We start from the raw sequence: 18,202 nt of genomic DNA, 5'->3' as shown, positions 1-18,202 counted from the left end.
TACACTGCATGTTAGGGTATTAACCAAAAGCGCACATTATGTATAGGCTAAATAGGCGGGTCAGATCGCGGCCCGGGTATCATTTAATCATAATTAATATTTGCGATTTGGGGGGGGGGGGGGCTTAGAAACATATAGCCCAGGGGCCTCAGGTGGTATTAAGGCGCCCCTGGTATTCAGGTAGGATGAAATTATACATGTGTAGGTGGCATTAATAAAACAGTGTACATATAGAAACAGCAGATATGTTGAGACTATTGGCATGTTGGTGTGGTCATGGAACTAAATGTCTTCAAATCAGCAGATTTCAGAGCAGCACCCAATATGACTTAATATGAGTAATTTGTGCTCTGATGACCCAGTAATGCTGCATTTTGCATTTTTATTGCAAATGTAACACAATTACAGTGATTCAGACCCCCCTCCCTCCCCCCTTTCAATGAAGACAGTAAAAGATTTAGTAAGTGGTTGGGGGTTGAGTTAGGGTAAGAGCTGGTTAAAAGGCAACAAGCTTCTACGATTTTAACATCTGGTACACTGAACAAATTACTTTCACCAGTCTAGTTTTTCAAATTTGAATGACAGAAGTTTTCAGGTGAAACCAACAGCAATATTATATCGTATACTATATAAAGTTATCTCCTATAACCTGTAATTCAACTGAAAAAAAAAAAACGCTATAACAACAGGTTTTATTATGAAATAGCACACACTCTCTCTCTCTTGTGCACCCCCCCCCCCCCCCCCCCCCGCCTCCCACACACACACACACACACATTCATTCATTCATTAGATGTTAGAATGTTGCTGGTAAAAGCTTCGGCTAAATTAATAATAATTGATGGAAATATAAACAAAAGAAGGAACCCTCTATGAGTAACTATGGATTTGCCAGCCACCTTGTTTTTCCTAAGTGTTTCCTTGGAGGTTTGACCAGCATGCCCTGGTGGTAATAATGCTACAAATGGTCGCCTGTTTTTAATTGTTTTCTCAGAAGCCTCCAAGAAAAAAGATGGTAACTGAATTATAGCTCTAAGTTACCCAAAACATGTCCACTCTCAGTAAGTCTTAACAATAACTTTTGGCATAAGTACTGAGAGGGGGCCATTGATTTCCGCTGTCTACTAAACATGTTGAAGCAGCTTTCAGCTTATATCAAAAATGCTCAAACTATAGCCAGTTTCAAATGTAGACGTCAGACCAAACTGTTCTTACCTCATCAGATGCATCCCGTGATTTTATATATCTTTTAATAATTATATTTATGTATTTTATTTTTTAAACTGTGTAAGCTATTGCCCTTATAGGCTTTTATATACAGTACTGTTATTTGCTTTTGTTTATGTAAAGCACATTGAATTGCTCATGTGCATGATATGCACTGTGTAAATAAACTTGCCTTGCCTTGAAAGTCTCCTCTATTCTGTGTGAGGGGGAACACTGAAAAGTGACATCTTCACAGGTTAGGTCTCCATATCAAGTTTTAGAGTTTTGGTCGAATGCCTCTGTCTCTTGTTAACGTGAGATATGTCTCAATGTAGGGTAGTGTAGTGATAATGCATAAGGTAGCCAATATGTTCACGTCACATGAGCCAGCTGCTTGTTCTGTAGGCTAAAAGTATTTCTGTCCCTCCCAAGCTGCGTTAAAATGGTGTTAAGTGGACAGAATTTCAAAAAACCTCCTGGGGAAACCCCCGACACGACAAACACATGCACTTTTGAAAAGCTTGAAACGTCCATATGTATAGCCTTACCCATCTCTTAACTTAGCCAGCCAGTTGTAAAAGTTCAACTCTTGTTTTCGTGCAGTGGGCCTTTTTGATAAGCGATGTCATGGGTAGGCTGACGTGATTAAGGAGGGCTTTCTGTTCCTGTTTATGTAAAGGTTTTACTTAGGCTCAATAATGACAGGCTACACTGCATGTTAGGGTATTAACCAAAAGCGCACATTATGTATAGGCTAAATAGGCGGGTCAGATCGCGGCCCGGGTATCATTTAATCATAATTAATATTTGCGATTTGGGGGGGGGGGGGGGCTTAGAAACATATAGCCCAGGGGCCTCAGGTGGTATTAAGGCGCCCCTGGTATTCAGGTAGGATGAAATTATACATGTGTAGGTGGCATTAATAAAACAGTGTACATATAGAAACAGCAGATATGTTGAGACTATTGGCATGTTGGTGTGGTCATGGAACTAAATGTCTTCAAATCAGCAGATTTCAGAGCAGCACCCAATATGACTTAATATGAGTAATTTGTGCTCTGATGACCCAGTAATGCTGCATTTTGCATTTTTATTGCAAATGTAACACAATTACAGTGATTCAGACCCCCCTCCCTCCCCCCTTTCAATGAAGACAGTAAAAGATTTAGTAAGTGGTTGGGGGTTGAGTTAGGGTAAGAGCTGGTTAAAAGGCAACAAGCTTCTACGATTTTAACATCTGGTACACTGAACAAATTACTTTCACCAGTCTAGTTTTTCAAATTTGAATGACAGAAGTTTTCAGGTGAAACCAACAGCAATATTATATCGTATACTATATAAAGTTATCTCCTATAACCTGTAATTCAACTGAAAAAAAAAAAACGCTATAACAACAGGTTTTATTATGAAATAGCACACACTCTCTCTCTCTTGTGCACCCCCCCCCCCCCCCCCCCCCCCCCCGCCTCCCACACACACACACACACACATTCATTCATTCATTAGATGTTAGAATGTTGCTGGTAAAAGCTTCGGCTAAATTAATAATAATTGATGGAAATATAAACAAAAGAAGGAACCCTCTATGAGTAACTATGGATTTGCCAGCCACCTTGTTTTTCCTAAGTGTTTCCTTGGAGGTTTGACCAGCATGCCCTGGTGGTAATAATGCTACAAATGGTCGCCTGTTTTTAATTGTTTTCTCAGAAGCCTCCAAGAAAAAAGATGGTAACTGAATTATAGCTCTAAGTTACCCAAAACATGTCCACTCTCAGTAAGTCTTAACAATAACTTTTGGCATAAGTACTGAGAGGGGGCCATTGATTTCCGCTGTCTACTAAACATGTTGAAGCAGCTTTCAGCTTATATCAAAAATGCTCAAACTATAGCCAGTTTCAAATGTAGACGTCAGACCAAACTGTTCTTACCTCATCAGATGCATCCCGTGATTTTATATATCTTTTAATAATTATATTTATGTATTTTATTTTTTAAACTGTGTAAGCTATTGCCCTTATAGGCTTTTATATACAGTACTGTTATTTGCTTTTGTTTATGTAAAGCACATTGAATTGCTCATGTGCATGATATGCACTGTGTAAATAAACTTGCCTTGCCTTGAAAGTCTCCTCTATTCTGTGTGAGGGGGAACACTGAAAAGTGACATCTTCACAGGTTAGGTCTCCATATCAAGTTTTAGAGTTTTGGTCGAATGCCTCTGTCAGTTGATACGGCCCAAGCTGTATGATTAACTTTTTGTGTCTGGTGTTATCACAAGCCTCCTCTCACTCTCTCCCACTGTCCTAAATATACTTCTGTACGGGCTGTTATCAGTGGCGGCTTTTGTCAGCCAGTTGTACATCTGGAGAGCGACAAAAGAGTGTTTCCAGCAGAGTTGATGTTGCACACTATCTCATGAGCAAGCGAGTTCTTTTAAAGCATTTCCCATGGGCTCAATTTCTACAAGCAATATTTTTTTTTCTCCTGTTGTACGCATTAAAAGACTCCCAGCATTAGCTGATCGAGCTCAGCAAAACTCCCAAACACTGCATCGTGAATTGTGAAAAAAGAAAAAGAAAACATCCCCAGAGTGCCACCATAGATCAAAACAGATCATGAGCCAAAGCATATGAGAATGGCAGGCTTGCGCGGGGGAAAAGAGCAATGGCATGGCATGCATGTGTTGTAAACAAGGCCCTGGTCCCTTGCAGGGTTTTTTTTGCACTGTGCAGGACTGTGCAGGACACCGCAGCAGAGACCAGGAACCACTGCAACCGCCCAGAGGACAGCGCGGCACGGCTCTGCTGCCTCACTGATGTTGCTACTGTTGCTGCTGCACTGGACCGGAGTGGACGAGAGCGGATGGGATCGGACTGGACTGGACTGGACTGTCTCGCGGCCAGGAGGGGAGTGAGCACCTGCTCTCTGTGGCCACAAGCGGCTCGGGCAGCATACTAACCCTGACAGGCAGCGCAGCTGCCAAAACTGATAACCCCAGCACAGCTGAGGAGGGCACCCTCTGACTGTGTGTGTGTGTGTGTGTGTGTGTGTGTGTGTGTGTGTTACTGAGGGGGGGGGGGTGTAATAATGCCCAACACATCTGCGACCTGTAGCACAACACAGGCAAGGAGCGAGAGAGAGAGAGCTTAAGAGAAAGGGAGAGAGCAAGAAAGAGAGAGAGAGAGAGAGCACACATGCTCTATATCTCGATCATACCAACGGCACTAATCCTCCCCCAGTGGCTCGCATCACTATTCATTTAACGGCCCGCAGTGGCCACTCAATCAGTCTCTCCCAGGCTGCATCCTGACGTCCGGCGAGCCACCGGGGAGAGAGAGAGGGAGAGAGAGGGGCGGCCGAGGCAGCCACTGCAGCACTGGGACACTGGGGCTGCAGAGGCTGGGGGGAGTCGGGGGGGTGTAGCCGGAGGCTGTGGAGAGGCATACAAGGATCTTTTGAATGGGGGTCATAGAGGATGGTGTGTGTGACTGTGTGTGTGTGTGTGTGTGTGTGTGTATGTATGTGGGCGTGTGTGTGTGTGTGTGTTCAGAGGGGGTAAATTAGATGGAGAGATTGTAGGTGAAGGGGTTTTGTCCCCATCACAGGAGATGGAGGAGTTGAAGAATGAACGGGAGGGAGGGGAAAGGGGGATGTTGAAGGAGAAAAGACGTGGGAGAGATAGGGAAATGAGGATGAGGAAATGCTCCAGGACGACTTCAACATTCAGGGAGTATTGGTGAGAAAAAGAGAGGGACAGAGAGATGAGGGAGGGAGAGAGAGAGAGAGGAGAATGATAGAGACAGAGGGGGAGAGGATGTTGTGTGCTGTGTGTGTGTAAGGGGTGAGTATGTGTTTGAGCGGGAGAGATGGAGGGAGAGAAGGAAGGAGGGAGGGAGGGATATCCACTGCACTGTTGTGTGACTGGAAATTTAATAGAGAGAGAGAGGGGGGGGGGGTAGAGAGAGGGAGCGGGAGGGAGGGAGCGGGAGGGAGAGATGGAGGGAAGTAAAGAGGAGGGGAGCTTGTGAGCGAGGATGCAAAAGCAAAGAGAGAGTGCACCCACTGGTATAGAATTCCCGGGGAGCGCGATAGGCTGTGAACAATGCTCCCCCACTACTGCATAGCAAGGGGTGGGGGAGTGAGGGGTGAGGGGTGGGGAGGTGGAGAAGGAGGGGAAGAGAAGAAGAAGAGGAAGAAAGAGAAAGAACGAGAGGGACTTAATTGTATAGTTGCAATGTCGGTTGAGTGAGTACTCTGTTGTATGGTGCAGAGGGACACAGGAAGAGAGAGGAGGGAAGAGGAGGAGCGGGAAAATGAGGAAGAGGAGGAGGAGGAGGACTGGTAGTGGATGGGTGCTCACAAACATGACTGGGGCTTAGAGTGGGTACATGGACCAAGCCCAGGGCCCTGTGAGGTAGCAAGTCAGAGTCAAATGTGAACTCTCCCTATCATATGGAGTAGCCTGCGCACTCCCTCCATCCACTGAGAGTAAAGATGGAGAGAGAGAGAGATAAAGAGAGATACTGACAGTAGCCTACATGTTTTTACTCATGTTAACCCTACTACAGAGGACGATTGGTAGGCCAGCATACAAAAGACATTGTGGTATATACTCTCTACTGACGGATTGTTTTTGTATGTGAGAAACATGAAGCATGTGGTGTGTGTGTGCTTGTGTGTGGATGTGTCTGTACACACACCACCGATTCCCTTGGTCAGAGTATAGAGCGTTATCTTTCACCACCAGTAAGACTCTTTGACAATCTTCTCCAGCCGTCTGTCTCCCTCCCTCCCACACACACACACACACAGCCTACTTGTACAGTTACTGACCCCCAATCCGCCAATCACAGTACCAGCCTACCACGCTCCAAGCCTCTCTATCTCAGTATGAAACCATCGCAATGTCTCTGAGAAAATCGGAGTGAACTGGGTGGAGACCTAATTGTCAAGAGCGTTTGAGAGTCCGCTGTGAGAAGTAAGCATGCTCCGGGTGGCTTCTGCTACGGCCTGCTTGAGCGTTGCCAAGGGAAACAAACAGAGCCTATCTTCCAGCCTGCACGGTCTATTGCCTTCTCTGTCTCTCTCACTCAGGCACACACAATATGTGTGTGTGTGTGTGTGTGTGAAAGAGAGAGAGAGAGAGGTTAATGGTCAATACTGTCTATCACGCAAATTAAATCGTGTTTAGAGCACCGCCTCCCTCCCCTTGAGGCACTGTATACGGAGTGACATGTGTCGCGGATGTGTGTCCATGTGACGCGCAGGACGTACCTACTGGAACAACTCACCCATGCCACACCTCACCGGGTATGACTCCATACGCCATCGACCATGAAATGTCGGACACTCTCTCTGTAAATGAAACCCGAGACTCATCAATTAATGCGCTTTCACACCACTGTCCTAAATTTGTGTGTAACCTAGTTTCCACAGTTGCCTCCGACACTTCATTTTCATACCTAAAATTACAAAGTGCTTGTACTGTAACTCAGAGAAGTTCGAAACTGATAAAGCGTAGATTCAATTTATTGTAACGCCCCTCCCCTGCCACCTGTCAATATGGCCATAGCCTTTTGTCAACATCACAATTCTAGAGAAAAAGGTATGCAGTAGGCTACGCAGCTAACATTTGTTAAGTTTAAAAGGCTTGATGTCTGTGGTTTTTCAGCTCGGCTAAAGTATGCATAACAATATTCACATCTCGATAGCAATTTAAACATCTCTCTCTCTCGCACTCTCTGTGTACGCACGTTGGAGCGATCTCTACCGGAGGAGACTCTGTATTCCAGAGATTGTTATCCTAATTTAATTTTCCATATGTTTGAACGATGCTCTTCTTGGGATGTGCATTCCCTCTGCTTGTCAGCATATTCTCCCAACTGACCTGCCTCTACACACGATCTGCCAGCGTTTTCTCGTGGTGGGCACTCGCCAGATAGAACTGTGCTTGCTCTCAGCGTTGCGAGGAGGTGAATCAATTTGAGGAAGAGAGAGCAGGAGAGAGAGAGAGAAAGAGAGAGGGCGGGTTGGCGAGGAAGAGCAAGGGAGAAGGAGAGAGACAGGGGAGAGAACACATCGACTCCACGCCGCTGCCGTTTTGGGATATATTTCTGGGGGTAAAAGGTAGGAAAATAACATGTTATGGCATCTTTTGGAAAAAGGGTTGCATGGTAATTCGTATGTGGACTATGATGGGTAGACTGGTACCACATAATTCACCTAAACGGCTTTGATGTTTATTTTACTATTTGGAACTGTCTTGTGTGTCATTCTTTATCTTGGGTATTGTGTCAGTTGATAGAGCAGAATTAATGCGGCAGCTGGTGTGTATGAGGGTGAGTGTGTTTGTGCGTGCTTTTGGCTCTGTGCGCGCGCGCGCGAGTGGTGGCGTGCGCGCGATGGCGCGCATCCGCGTAAACTAATGAATTTGTATAGCTATGATAATGTCGCAGAAACGAAATGAAACAACTGAAAGCCAAATAGAATGGGTCTTGTGAAATGTTCGCACTATTTGTCTTAGAATATTGGTAATGTATTTAAATATGTGAGTTATTCCAATGCAAACATATAGGGAGTTTATATAGGGTTTTAGACAAAACATAAAAAGAAGAAAAAATAAATGTGATTGCTTAAATGCAAACCGAATGCGAAAGTGATTGAACTGTCTCATGTTGATAACTGATGATTCCACGTGAAATAATTTCTCTCTCGGTCTTCAAGGATCATAAAGACTTCAATATTCAAAATAAATTATAGGCTGAAGTGTTTTTCATTATTCATGCTGTAGTTTTTTGATGTTTTAATGCATGTTGGGTGATGCTTGTAATGACGGATTAGGGTGAAATTTTCCTGTAGTCTGGAATTGTTGGCATTATTTTATTTTATCACCTTATTCTTTACTGTCTTTTCGAGAGATATATACTATTTGCTGTCTACTATTTTGGCCATGATGCATAAGCACCACTTGGCCTACACGAATTACTGAATCATGCGGGTTAAGTCTTGCGGAGCTCCAAGGGTGAGTAACACAGCTCCTGAACAAGAAGCCGATAGATGAAGTCCTGTGAATGAAGATCTAGTGCGGGCTATCTCTGACACAATGCCGCTGAAAGGATTTATATGCTAATGTGAGCTGCAGTGTTTCAGCCCAGATAGAATTAGCACGAAGACGCTGCGAAAGTTACGATAGAAAAGGTTCTCGTGGCACGAGGGATGTCAGCTTGTTATGATCGCTTTTGGAAGGAGCAAGTGGGCCACTGGGGCAGTTTTCAAACCCGAGGCAGCAATCTTGAACTGTGCCTACTTGAACTGGGCACTGCTAACTGAGAGCGTGCCTGTGAGCGCCGGGCCTTGGCCAGTTTTGCTTTTCAGCACACAGCAGTGTCACGATGAGACAGGAACTTGGAGGGATGATGCTGAAACAGAGCAAGAGCTATTTCTCTCAGGGTCAAGTGGTGGCTCAGGGATGATTTCAGCAGGAGCCTGCTGGCCGAAATAGAAGGACTGGCTTGTGAGGTTTGTATGAGGGGCTCGGTATGTAGGTCTTATCATCTTTTCAGCTTGCATGTGTCTGCCATCCTCCCATGCCTGTGCCATAGAACAAGTTCAGGATCAGTTTTTGTGTGTGTGTGTGTGTGCGTCTGTGTGCGTCTGTGTGCACCCACTCCTCTGACAGGGAAGTGGAGCCTGGGAGCCTCAGTTCCCTGGACAGCCCCCCCCCCGTACATGTATTAATTCATTTCAACATAACTCCCCTCACTGCCACTGCAGACCCCTGTGAGTTCTTGGGTGCACTTCCAGGAAGGGGACCTCTATCTCTCACTACCCCCCTCCTCCTGGAGATATGCAAGACTGTGTGGAGAGAAAGCAATTAAGATCTTCAAACCACTCCTCACTATTCTGCACTAGGCATCTCTACCGAGAGCCATGGTCCTCCCACCACCACCTACAGAGGCCGATAAGAGCATTTAGAGATGTTATCTCCACAGCTTTTTTACCTCGTCCAAAGCGGAGGCTGGGAGGTGTATTCATAAAAATCAAGCACCATGTTAGATTTAACGCCTCTTAATAACTCTGTAATGCCTCAGCAATGGCCTGAAGAGTGCAATTCATCAACTAGGGGGATGCTGGCTTGTGGGTTTAGTTAAAAACACTGGAGTAAAAATTTAAGGCGATGGTGAGTTTTATGAACATTGCTGCTCTTAATGGCCTGCTGTAGCACATCCGTGCTCTGTCTTTGTCACTTTCTGTCTGTCTCTTGCGTTCTTTTACTGCTTGGGAATGGATAAAACATTTTTGTGAAGTGTTGAGGGATTTTGAACATGGAAAGAGGTCTTACTCCAGTCACGGTGCTCTGACATATTGTTAAAAAAGAGTAGGAAATGAATTCATGGTCATGTCATGTGGCTTTAACATCAATATGTATAGGGGTGAGCAATGAACATGGGTAAAGTTGTACACTGTTACTTAAAAAAAACCCATCATACACTGCCTGTCATTTTTGATATTTGTATTGATGCATTCAGGCGGGCAAAAGAGTTTACCACCGTTTTTATTTAAAGAACTGCAAGCAGGTTTCTGCAAAAAATACACAAGCCCTCCTTTACCTCCAGTCAGGCTTTGATGCCATGCCCCATCATTCTCTTTAATGTTCAGTAGGGAAAAAAAGTGGTGTGAACTTTTAGCTTTACTGGGTCAGGGGGTGACAAGGGAGGCATCACATGTTCCTGTATGATAGCCTCAGGCAGGATTTCACAGCATCCCCTATTTGTCATGTTGAGGTTAATGGATGAGCTGAGGCCCTTGGGCATCTTCCCCACTGCACCCATTTCACTGAGTTAGCTCCTGAAGGGTTTCCATACCTGGTCAGGGGATGCCCAGTCGGGTTCATCAAGAGAATGCAGATTTAAATTTTTAGATAGTCACCCAGACACCCAAACAGGTGACACAGAGATAGAGACAGAGAGAGAGAGGGAAGGGAAGGCAAGGCCTTGAAGAGACATCTGTGTCCTAGTAGTGTTGCTTACAGCCAATTGGGCATACTTTATGCAACTGTGGGCTGGGATTATGTTCCTAACAGTAAAGCTGCTATCAGGTTGTTTTACAATGTTACAAGTGTGTCGTAACAGATTCATTATAATTGATTGTCAGTTAAGATTTTGTACATGTTTATACAAATGCGAAATAGAGCTATAGTAACCATACTATAAAAGATAATAGTACATGAGTTGCATTACTGTAAATGATTTCTGATGAAAGTCTCTGTCTATAGGCAATTGGCTTCAATGTATTGGCTTTGATGACAATTGTTGGGCATTTTTCTTAAACTGTGATTTACCAGTACACTTTGCCAGCATGAAACAAAATATTTTTTGGATGTTTATTTATTTGAAGTTGAAGATCCCATAATCTGGAATCTTTCCATAATTGATGGCTTAAGCTACAGTATATTTATTTATAATATACTGTATATATTTGGGGAGAAAATCAAAATCAAACTTTTAAGGTCATTATCCGAGTATGAGTAAGTGAGCAAGTGTTTCAGAAACACAGGTACTGTACAATGGCATGCTCAATTTACAGTGAGATTATTATAAACTTCTGCAGTTGATTCAGAACAAATGTCCAAACACTTACACACCTTTTCTGTGGCAAAAAGAGTAAAGAAATTAAGCATCTGTCATGAAAAAGTCAATGTGAGAATTGAATAATGGAGTTAGATAATGCAGAGTTGAATAATGGACAAGCTCACAATACATGTGTTTAAAGCAACACCAAAGAGTTTTTTGTACCTTAAAATAATGTTTCCAAAATCGTTTCAGTGGTTCATCAACTTGTAACAGGGTGAACGGCACTTCGGCATTCGCGTCGCAGCCCTCTATCGGCTATAACCGCACTATGTAAGTTTGCCAGATTGAGTAGCGGATCTGTAGTTCAATAGAATGAGACATAAGAAACTACAAATTTGACTTGCGTTTGATGTCGCACTCGCAATACATCGTACTTTCATAAATCATGCAACATATTCTACCTTGTCTGTGGACATTGTTATTTGCAAAGCCGGTGCTGGATAAACAAATAGCGTACGTGTGACAGAGGGAAAGTTCTTTGGTGTTGCTTTAATGTGTAGTGATAGCTGTTTACAATAACCTACAGTAGGCTACTGTGTAAATGTTTTAGACAAAAGCCAAATAACAGTATAAAAAAATCTAATTAGTAAATATTTGGTGCGACTTAGTGTTGTCTCCAGAACAACATGTATTTGTCGAGGCCTGTGTAGGCCTTATACTTCACATGCAGTCTGTTTCAAGCATTGCAAAGAACTTGCCGCCATTCCTCGGTGGATTTAGACTGTATTGATTATTCCTGTCTCTTTATGTCATCCCAAGTAAGACTGGTTTCAACCAGTTCTGAGGTTATGGCATTTCTTGGTTTCTTACTTTACTTTATTTCTGTAATGCGCAATAAATACTTCACTATTTTCCGAAAGAGATTTTCCTATTGACACACTAATGCTAATAAGGATAGACAAATACCAAATATTTAGTGAAATAACTAAAGTTCCTTAAACTGTAGTAATGTAGTTACTATGTAATAACTACATATTTATATTGCATATTATTATACATATCGGTACATTGTGTATTGAGTTATGTCTGTTTTTAGAAGAGTTATGTCTGTTTGTGGAAGAGTTATGTCTGTTTGTGGAAGAGTTATGTCTGTTTGTGGAAGAGTAAATCATTAGTGGTTGATGCTGGAACAGCAGCATATCTCAGCTTGCAGCATTATTAATTTCAGGTTTGTTTTGAGAACATACTGACCTTGTTATTTAGACTCCATGACATTGAATTTTTTTTGTTTATTAAGGATGGGCTATTGACATTGCAAAAATATTACTGATATGCGGGAGCCAAATATAAAGGTATACTATCAGTCCCAAAGAATCTTCCTGACTCCCATCCTTGTCAATGTTTAAAAGAAGTCAATGCTAAAAAAATCAATGAATTAATTCATTTTGCTAAGCGGTCCTTTAATTATTACCCACAGCAACATCACTCACTCAAACCTAATGAGGGTGATGAATACATATGCACACTGTACTGTAACATGATTGCGCCTATCTGACAGCACACACACACACACACACACACACACACACACATACACACACACATACACACACACACACACACACACACGTACATATACGTACACACACACACAAACACACACACACACACACACACACACACACACACACTTCAGACTGCCACCTGAAACACTTGACTGAAGTGCCTGCAAGGCTAGCTTGTGCGATGCCAGTCAAAACAGGCTTCTAGCAACTGACAGTCACTCGAATGAGACAGGCAAGCACGAAGCTCAGACATATAAAAGCCACCTCAAGCATTTCGACTTCTGGAGCATGAGCAGGTGGCCAGCTAAAAATATATATCAGCTTGAGAGAACATGTAGATGGTGTTACCTGACGTTGGACATTTATAGGTCAGTTACAGTAGAATTGAGTTGCGGTAGACTGATGCTGGCCTGTCTGGAGTCTTAATGATTGCAGATATCAGTGATGCACCACAGTGATGCCTTGCACTTTTAGTTTTTAATCATACAACCCACCTCTCTCTCTCTTTATCTTGTTCTCTCTCTAACTCCCTCTCTCTCACACTCTCACACACACACACACACACACACACACACACACACACACACACACACACACATGTACTCACATCCACACCAGTTCCAACAATATGCTTGAAATTGGGTTGAGCGCATACCCTTGTCCTCCTAGAGCAGTGAAAGCATGCCTGCTGGGGAAAAGACATTGTGTGTGTGTGTGTGTGTGTGTGTGTGTGTGTGTCCGTGTGTGTGTCCAGCTGTGCCTGGCAGAGACGACAGCTCCCAACTCCCCTGCCCTGGCTGATGCAGCACTCTCACATCTGTCCTGGCGCCTCACTTGGTTTGTGTTCATCTGTCGCAATGCAAAGATGGCCTTACAACACCCACCTCCTCTCTTCTCCTCTCTTCTTTTCTCCTCTCTTCTCCTCTCTTCTCCTCCATCCTCCTCCATCTCCCACCCTCCACCTCTCCTTTCCACTGCTTTTGTATTTGGTGAGTGAGTGAATGAGAGAAAGACAGAATGCACCGCACGCGCGGCCTTCCTCTGCTGCATATGCATGGCAGCCAGTGTCACCTTGTGTGTGTGTGTGTGTGTGTGTGTGTGTGTGTGTGTGTGTGTGTGTGTGTGTGTGTGCGTGTGTGTGTGTGTGCGTGCATGGCCGTGGGACAGAGATAAGTGGTCTGCATGATCTGGCTGAGATTCAAGCTCAATAACGGGGAGGGGACGGCAGAGGAGCCGGCGTAGGAGCACTGACCCGTTCTCAGTGTCGGGGCTAAGAACTGAACACTGGCCCCAACCCCACTACACACACACTTCCATCCCAGCCCTGTAACATGGAACATAAGTGTGGGGGGGGGGGGGCACACAGGGGGGCCCTGTAACGTGGAACATAAGTGTGGGGGAGGGGGGCACTCCTGCCATCTCAACTCCCCCTCAGCCTCACCCAGCTCAGGCCTGGATTCCGTCCCCTTTGGGGTGGCCAGGCGGATTGTGGGAGCATCAATTATTGAATAATAGCCTGAGCAATGGTAAATGGTTAGTGATATAAAATTAATGCCATAATCCAGCGGAATGGATGTAATTGGAAATCGTGGAAACATCTCCCCCGAGAGAATGTGTTCATTGTGTTACACTCAGCCGGGGTGTGGTGTTCCTTGTCTGTAAGTTGTGTGCGTGTGTGTGTGCACGGAAGCACACCAGAGCCACATACTGTGTGTTTCAGTAAAGGATTTGGCATCCAAGGCGTTGAGTCGAGCAATGGCTCAGTCAAGTGTGAGAAAAGCACATTTATTTTTAAGCTTCAGTGGCAAAGTACACCTAAGTACAGTATGGATAATGTCCTAAGTTAGGATGGTCAGGGAAGCACTTAGCCCATATTGTGCATTACTCACAATCTCTTATTATACAAATCATGATTGCTTCATCTGGTGACAGGATTTCCAATAAACCCATGCAGATTTTCACAAACAGAAAGTCTTGATGGTCATGAACAGAAACAGAACAGAAAGTATTTTAGTTATTCTTCTGACACATGTATGTATATTTCATAAGGTCATTGCCTCCTTAATATGTAATGTATGTATGTAGCAGCGTAGATTGTACCACAGATTAAAAATCTACTAAGGTTTTAGCCATTGTGTGTTGTTTAGCTTGTAGTCTATGATATAGCTAGAGAGCTTATATCATGTGCGATGTGTTTACATTGTGTTAGTGAAAACAGCCATGTACCAGCCATCTGGCTCCAGCTAAACCATGTGTGCATAAGCTAATTAGGAATGAGAGTGGCTGGGGTCAGCATTTAGGTCAGGGGAAATATGGCAGAGTGGAAACCCACATCACAGCACATCTAGCTTCATCTGGGAATTATGAAATCTCAGTAGTGAGACAAAATGAACTTTGGTCTCTTAAGTGTGGAATAATGTAGTTTTGAGACACGATGCGTTGAGCCTGGTTGAGTGCTGATTTTTGAATGAGTGGAATGTATTATACATAAGACAATGACTTGTGTAGCCTGTGCTTGTGTGTGCTTGTGTGACTCGTAACAATGTAAGACGTCCCACCATAGTGGTGTACCTACTGTATGCCACTTGAACATCATCGGTCGTGACACGCTCTATGGTTGGGTCCCCAGGACACAGGACAGTGTTGGCTTTATCCGTGACACGTAATGGCGTGTTCAGGGGGAAACACTTGGCAGTGGTCTTTCTAAGTAAAAGAGATAGCTGTCAGTGCACATTTCAATCACACATACAGTAAATGTGAGCATGGTCTGCTTGGGGTGATGGAAACGGTTGCCGAATGGCTCCATACATATTGGAGCTGAAGTGGGTTATGAGCCTACAGTTAGATAGATCAAGGGTGAATGCCGTTTTGGCTAATGGGCAGCAGTCCATTCCAATAGTGCTAAACAGAGTCAGAAACCAACCAGTGTGAGTAAAGGCCATTGACCACACAACCGTGACCACAAAAGCAGCAATGCGGAGCGAGTCACTGGACTGTGCCGGCGTAAACACAACGAGGGCATTGGACTCACGGCCTGTTTTAAGGTTCTAAAAATACGAGGTGAGAGGAAGTTTATTCGAGTGGCTGGTTTAAAAAACGGTTTGAGTCAGGCGGTGATGTAAATGGCACGGCGCTGAGCCGTAAGGTGGACGAGTGATCCAAATTAGGGCGGGCGAGCCAGCCAGCCGCTGGGGTCCGGCGTGCTGTTGGATAGCCTCCCCTTCGTACGCACAAGGCGGTGTCGTGTGCAGCCGATAAAAGTCAAGATGTGGTTCGATCATGTGTGAAGGGACAGCCGGGGCTGAGCACGAGGGAAGCGGTCAGGCTGCGGGTCGATCATGTGTAAGTAAAGCCGACTCAGGGTGACGGAGGCTCTCTCTCTCCCTAATTCGTCTCCACGGATGTAGCTTAGCTGCTACTGCTGTTGCTGCTGCTGCCGCCTCTTAATGCTGTTGTAGGGTGAAGGGGGTTACAGTTAGATCATGTGTTGGACGAGGCACTTCTGGTGATGCAAACAGTCAGGCCAGCGGAGACCCGGGGTGACTGCGCCCCAGATGGATGGATGGATGAACCCAGTCCTGGTGTCTGCGGGGTGTGTGTGTGTGTGTGTGTGTGTGTGTGTGTGTGTGTGTGTGTGTGTGTGTGTGTGTGTTTGATCTGGGTCACTGCTCAGTTGAGAGTAAACGTGCCTCCCCATGATGCACACACACATACAGTACACACTTCATCTCCAACCCATGTGGAAACACTCCGGAAGGGCCGGATGTGGGTCTCCATACTCTCTGTCCCTGACTCGTGTATGTGTGTTTGTGTTTGTGTTTGTGTTTGTGTGCGTGTGCGTGTGTGTGTGTGTGTGTGTGTGTGTGTGTGTGTGTGTGTGTGTGTGTGTGCGTGTGTGTGTGTGTGTGTGTGTGTGTGTGTGTGTGTGCGTGCGTGGGTGAATGAGTGTATGTGTGTGTGAATGAGTGTATGTGTGTGTGTATGTGTATGTGTGTGTGATTTTAAGAGGGACTGTATTCTCTAGCCAATGCATGTATAAAGTTGTGATGTTACTGTGTGACTTTGTCTTGTGTCACACGTGATACAGTCAGGATGATGAAGATGACATGGCTTGACCGATATTTCCAAAGACAGGGCCTACTGTAACGTTTTTGCTGATGCTGTAGTGTGTGTCTCTAGATCATAGAGTTGATTAAATGTGAAGTAGTTTAGCACAAGGTATCTAGAGGATATCTGCCAAAACATAAATGACCACCCATGGGATGATTTATGGTACAATAAGCCACATTCCTGAAAAATATGAGCCATAATGTAGATATGATGAAACAATTAAATAGCAGAAAACTGAAACATGACTCTCCGCACTAATTCTGATGCGATCCCACTGGTCATGGATGAAAACAATGATATAAAAATAACAGCATATGCTATCTAGCTTAATTGAATTTGTGAAATAAATGGGTAAATGTTTTTAATTTAATTTTAATTTTAGCTCATTTAAATGGAAATAAAAACTGAGCCATGCATTAGGGGAACCATTACACATGTTGTGGACACAACCATTTTATGGGGACTTGGGGCATGGGGGTCAATGACTGTTTGCACTCTGGTTGTGCTAAAGGTGTTTTCATTTGTGTGTTTGGCCCTGTACGTGTGTGTGTGTGTGTGTGTGTGTGTGTGTGTGTGTGTGTGTGTGTGTGTGTGTGTGTGTGTGTGTGTGTGTGTGTGTGTGCGTGTGTGCGTGCGTGTGTGCGTGTGTGTGTGCGTGTGTGTGTGTGTGCATGCTAGGGTGAGGGCACTCCAGCGTCAGGGCAAATAGATTCACTGTGCCATGAAGGGACGTGAAAGGAGGGGTGGGGGTGTCCCTAGGCAGTGACCCAAAAGGCCTTGGGAGGGAAGCAGTGTTGATGGGGTTGTGGGGGTTGGGGGGCTGTGGGGTTGAGGGTGGGTAGAGGGGGCAAACAGTCGCCATGACATCAGGGGTTATTACCGCGATAAATCAGCGATTCTGCCGCATGGTTAGGATGATTACCCCGGCTGCCATCATGTGCACGTGTCTCACTTAAAAGCCCACCCCTTCATATTTAAAGAGTCACGGTACATATTTGCCTTCCCTAACGGCCATTTTGTATGTGAATTTATGCCTGTCCACTTGCCTGTCCACGCGCCGGGGTGATGACTGGGGAGAGAGGGGGGGGGGGGGGGGGGGATCTCAATGCGCCCTGTTGGGATGTAGTGGACTATGATTATAGTTGATTACATATCCATGAAGTTATGTTTAATGATGTCGGTTTGTCTCCTAATGTCATGTGTGGGTGCGTGTTCAAGTTTGGTTTACTCATTTGCTTGCTAATTTCCTGTTTCTTTTCTGACCCCTTTCTTTCTCTCTCTCTCACTTTCTCTCTCTCTCTCTCTCTCTCTCTCTCTCTCTCTCACTCTCTCTCTCTCTGTTGTCCTTGACGCTGATGTGGTGGATGCAGCTCTGTACAGCAGTGAGCACCGTGTGGAAAGAAAGAAAGGACGAGGGAGGAAGAAAGAAAGAGAGAGAGAGAGAGAGAGCTCAGGCCGTACCCCAGTCCAGCCCAGTCCACTGACTCTAGTGATGGAGCTGCCCCATTTCCCGAGCCACCGAGTCAGGAGCCGAACACACCGCGCAGCCCCTGCCGACGCCATGGGGACACGCAAGATGGTGAGTGAGCCTGTTACCTTGGCAACCTCAGGCTCGCAGAGAGCGTGCTTCCATTTTGCACAGCGTGGGAGAGAGAGAGAGAGGGATAAAGGGAGAGAGGGAGAAAAAGAGAGTATGGGGTGGATGAAGCCCAGGGAGAGACCAAATGGATGGATGGAGCTCAAGAAGGA

General features: G+C 44.9%; 1 protein-coding gene across 7 annotated transcripts in view; it reads left to right on the top strand.

The window, feature by feature from the left end:
• The window catches only part of lrrc4ba (leucine rich repeat containing 4Ba), a 49,086-nt gene that overhangs the window by 5,402 nt on the left and 25,482 nt on the right, over positions 1–18,202 (top strand). For 2 of the 7 annotated variants that reach the window (XM_042085097.1, XM_042085098.1), the window contains exon 3: positions 17,824–18,032. The exons of 1 other annotated variant lie outside the window; for it this stretch is intronic. The gene's annotated coding sequence lies outside the window, so the exon portion shown is untranslated. 4 more of the 7 variants (XM_042085099.1, XM_042085096.1, XM_042085100.1 and 1 more) reach the window with 4 other exon arrangements.

This window comes from Alosa sapidissima, chromosome 3 (genome assembly GCF_018492685.1).
Source record: "Alosa sapidissima isolate fAloSap1 chromosome 3, fAloSap1.pri, whole genome shotgun sequence".
Taxonomy (NCBI): domain Eukaryota; kingdom Metazoa; phylum Chordata; class Actinopteri; order Clupeiformes; family Clupeidae; genus Alosa; species Alosa sapidissima.
Note: the sequence above shows the minus strand (reverse complement) of the source record. Positions and strands in the feature narration are given on the sequence as shown.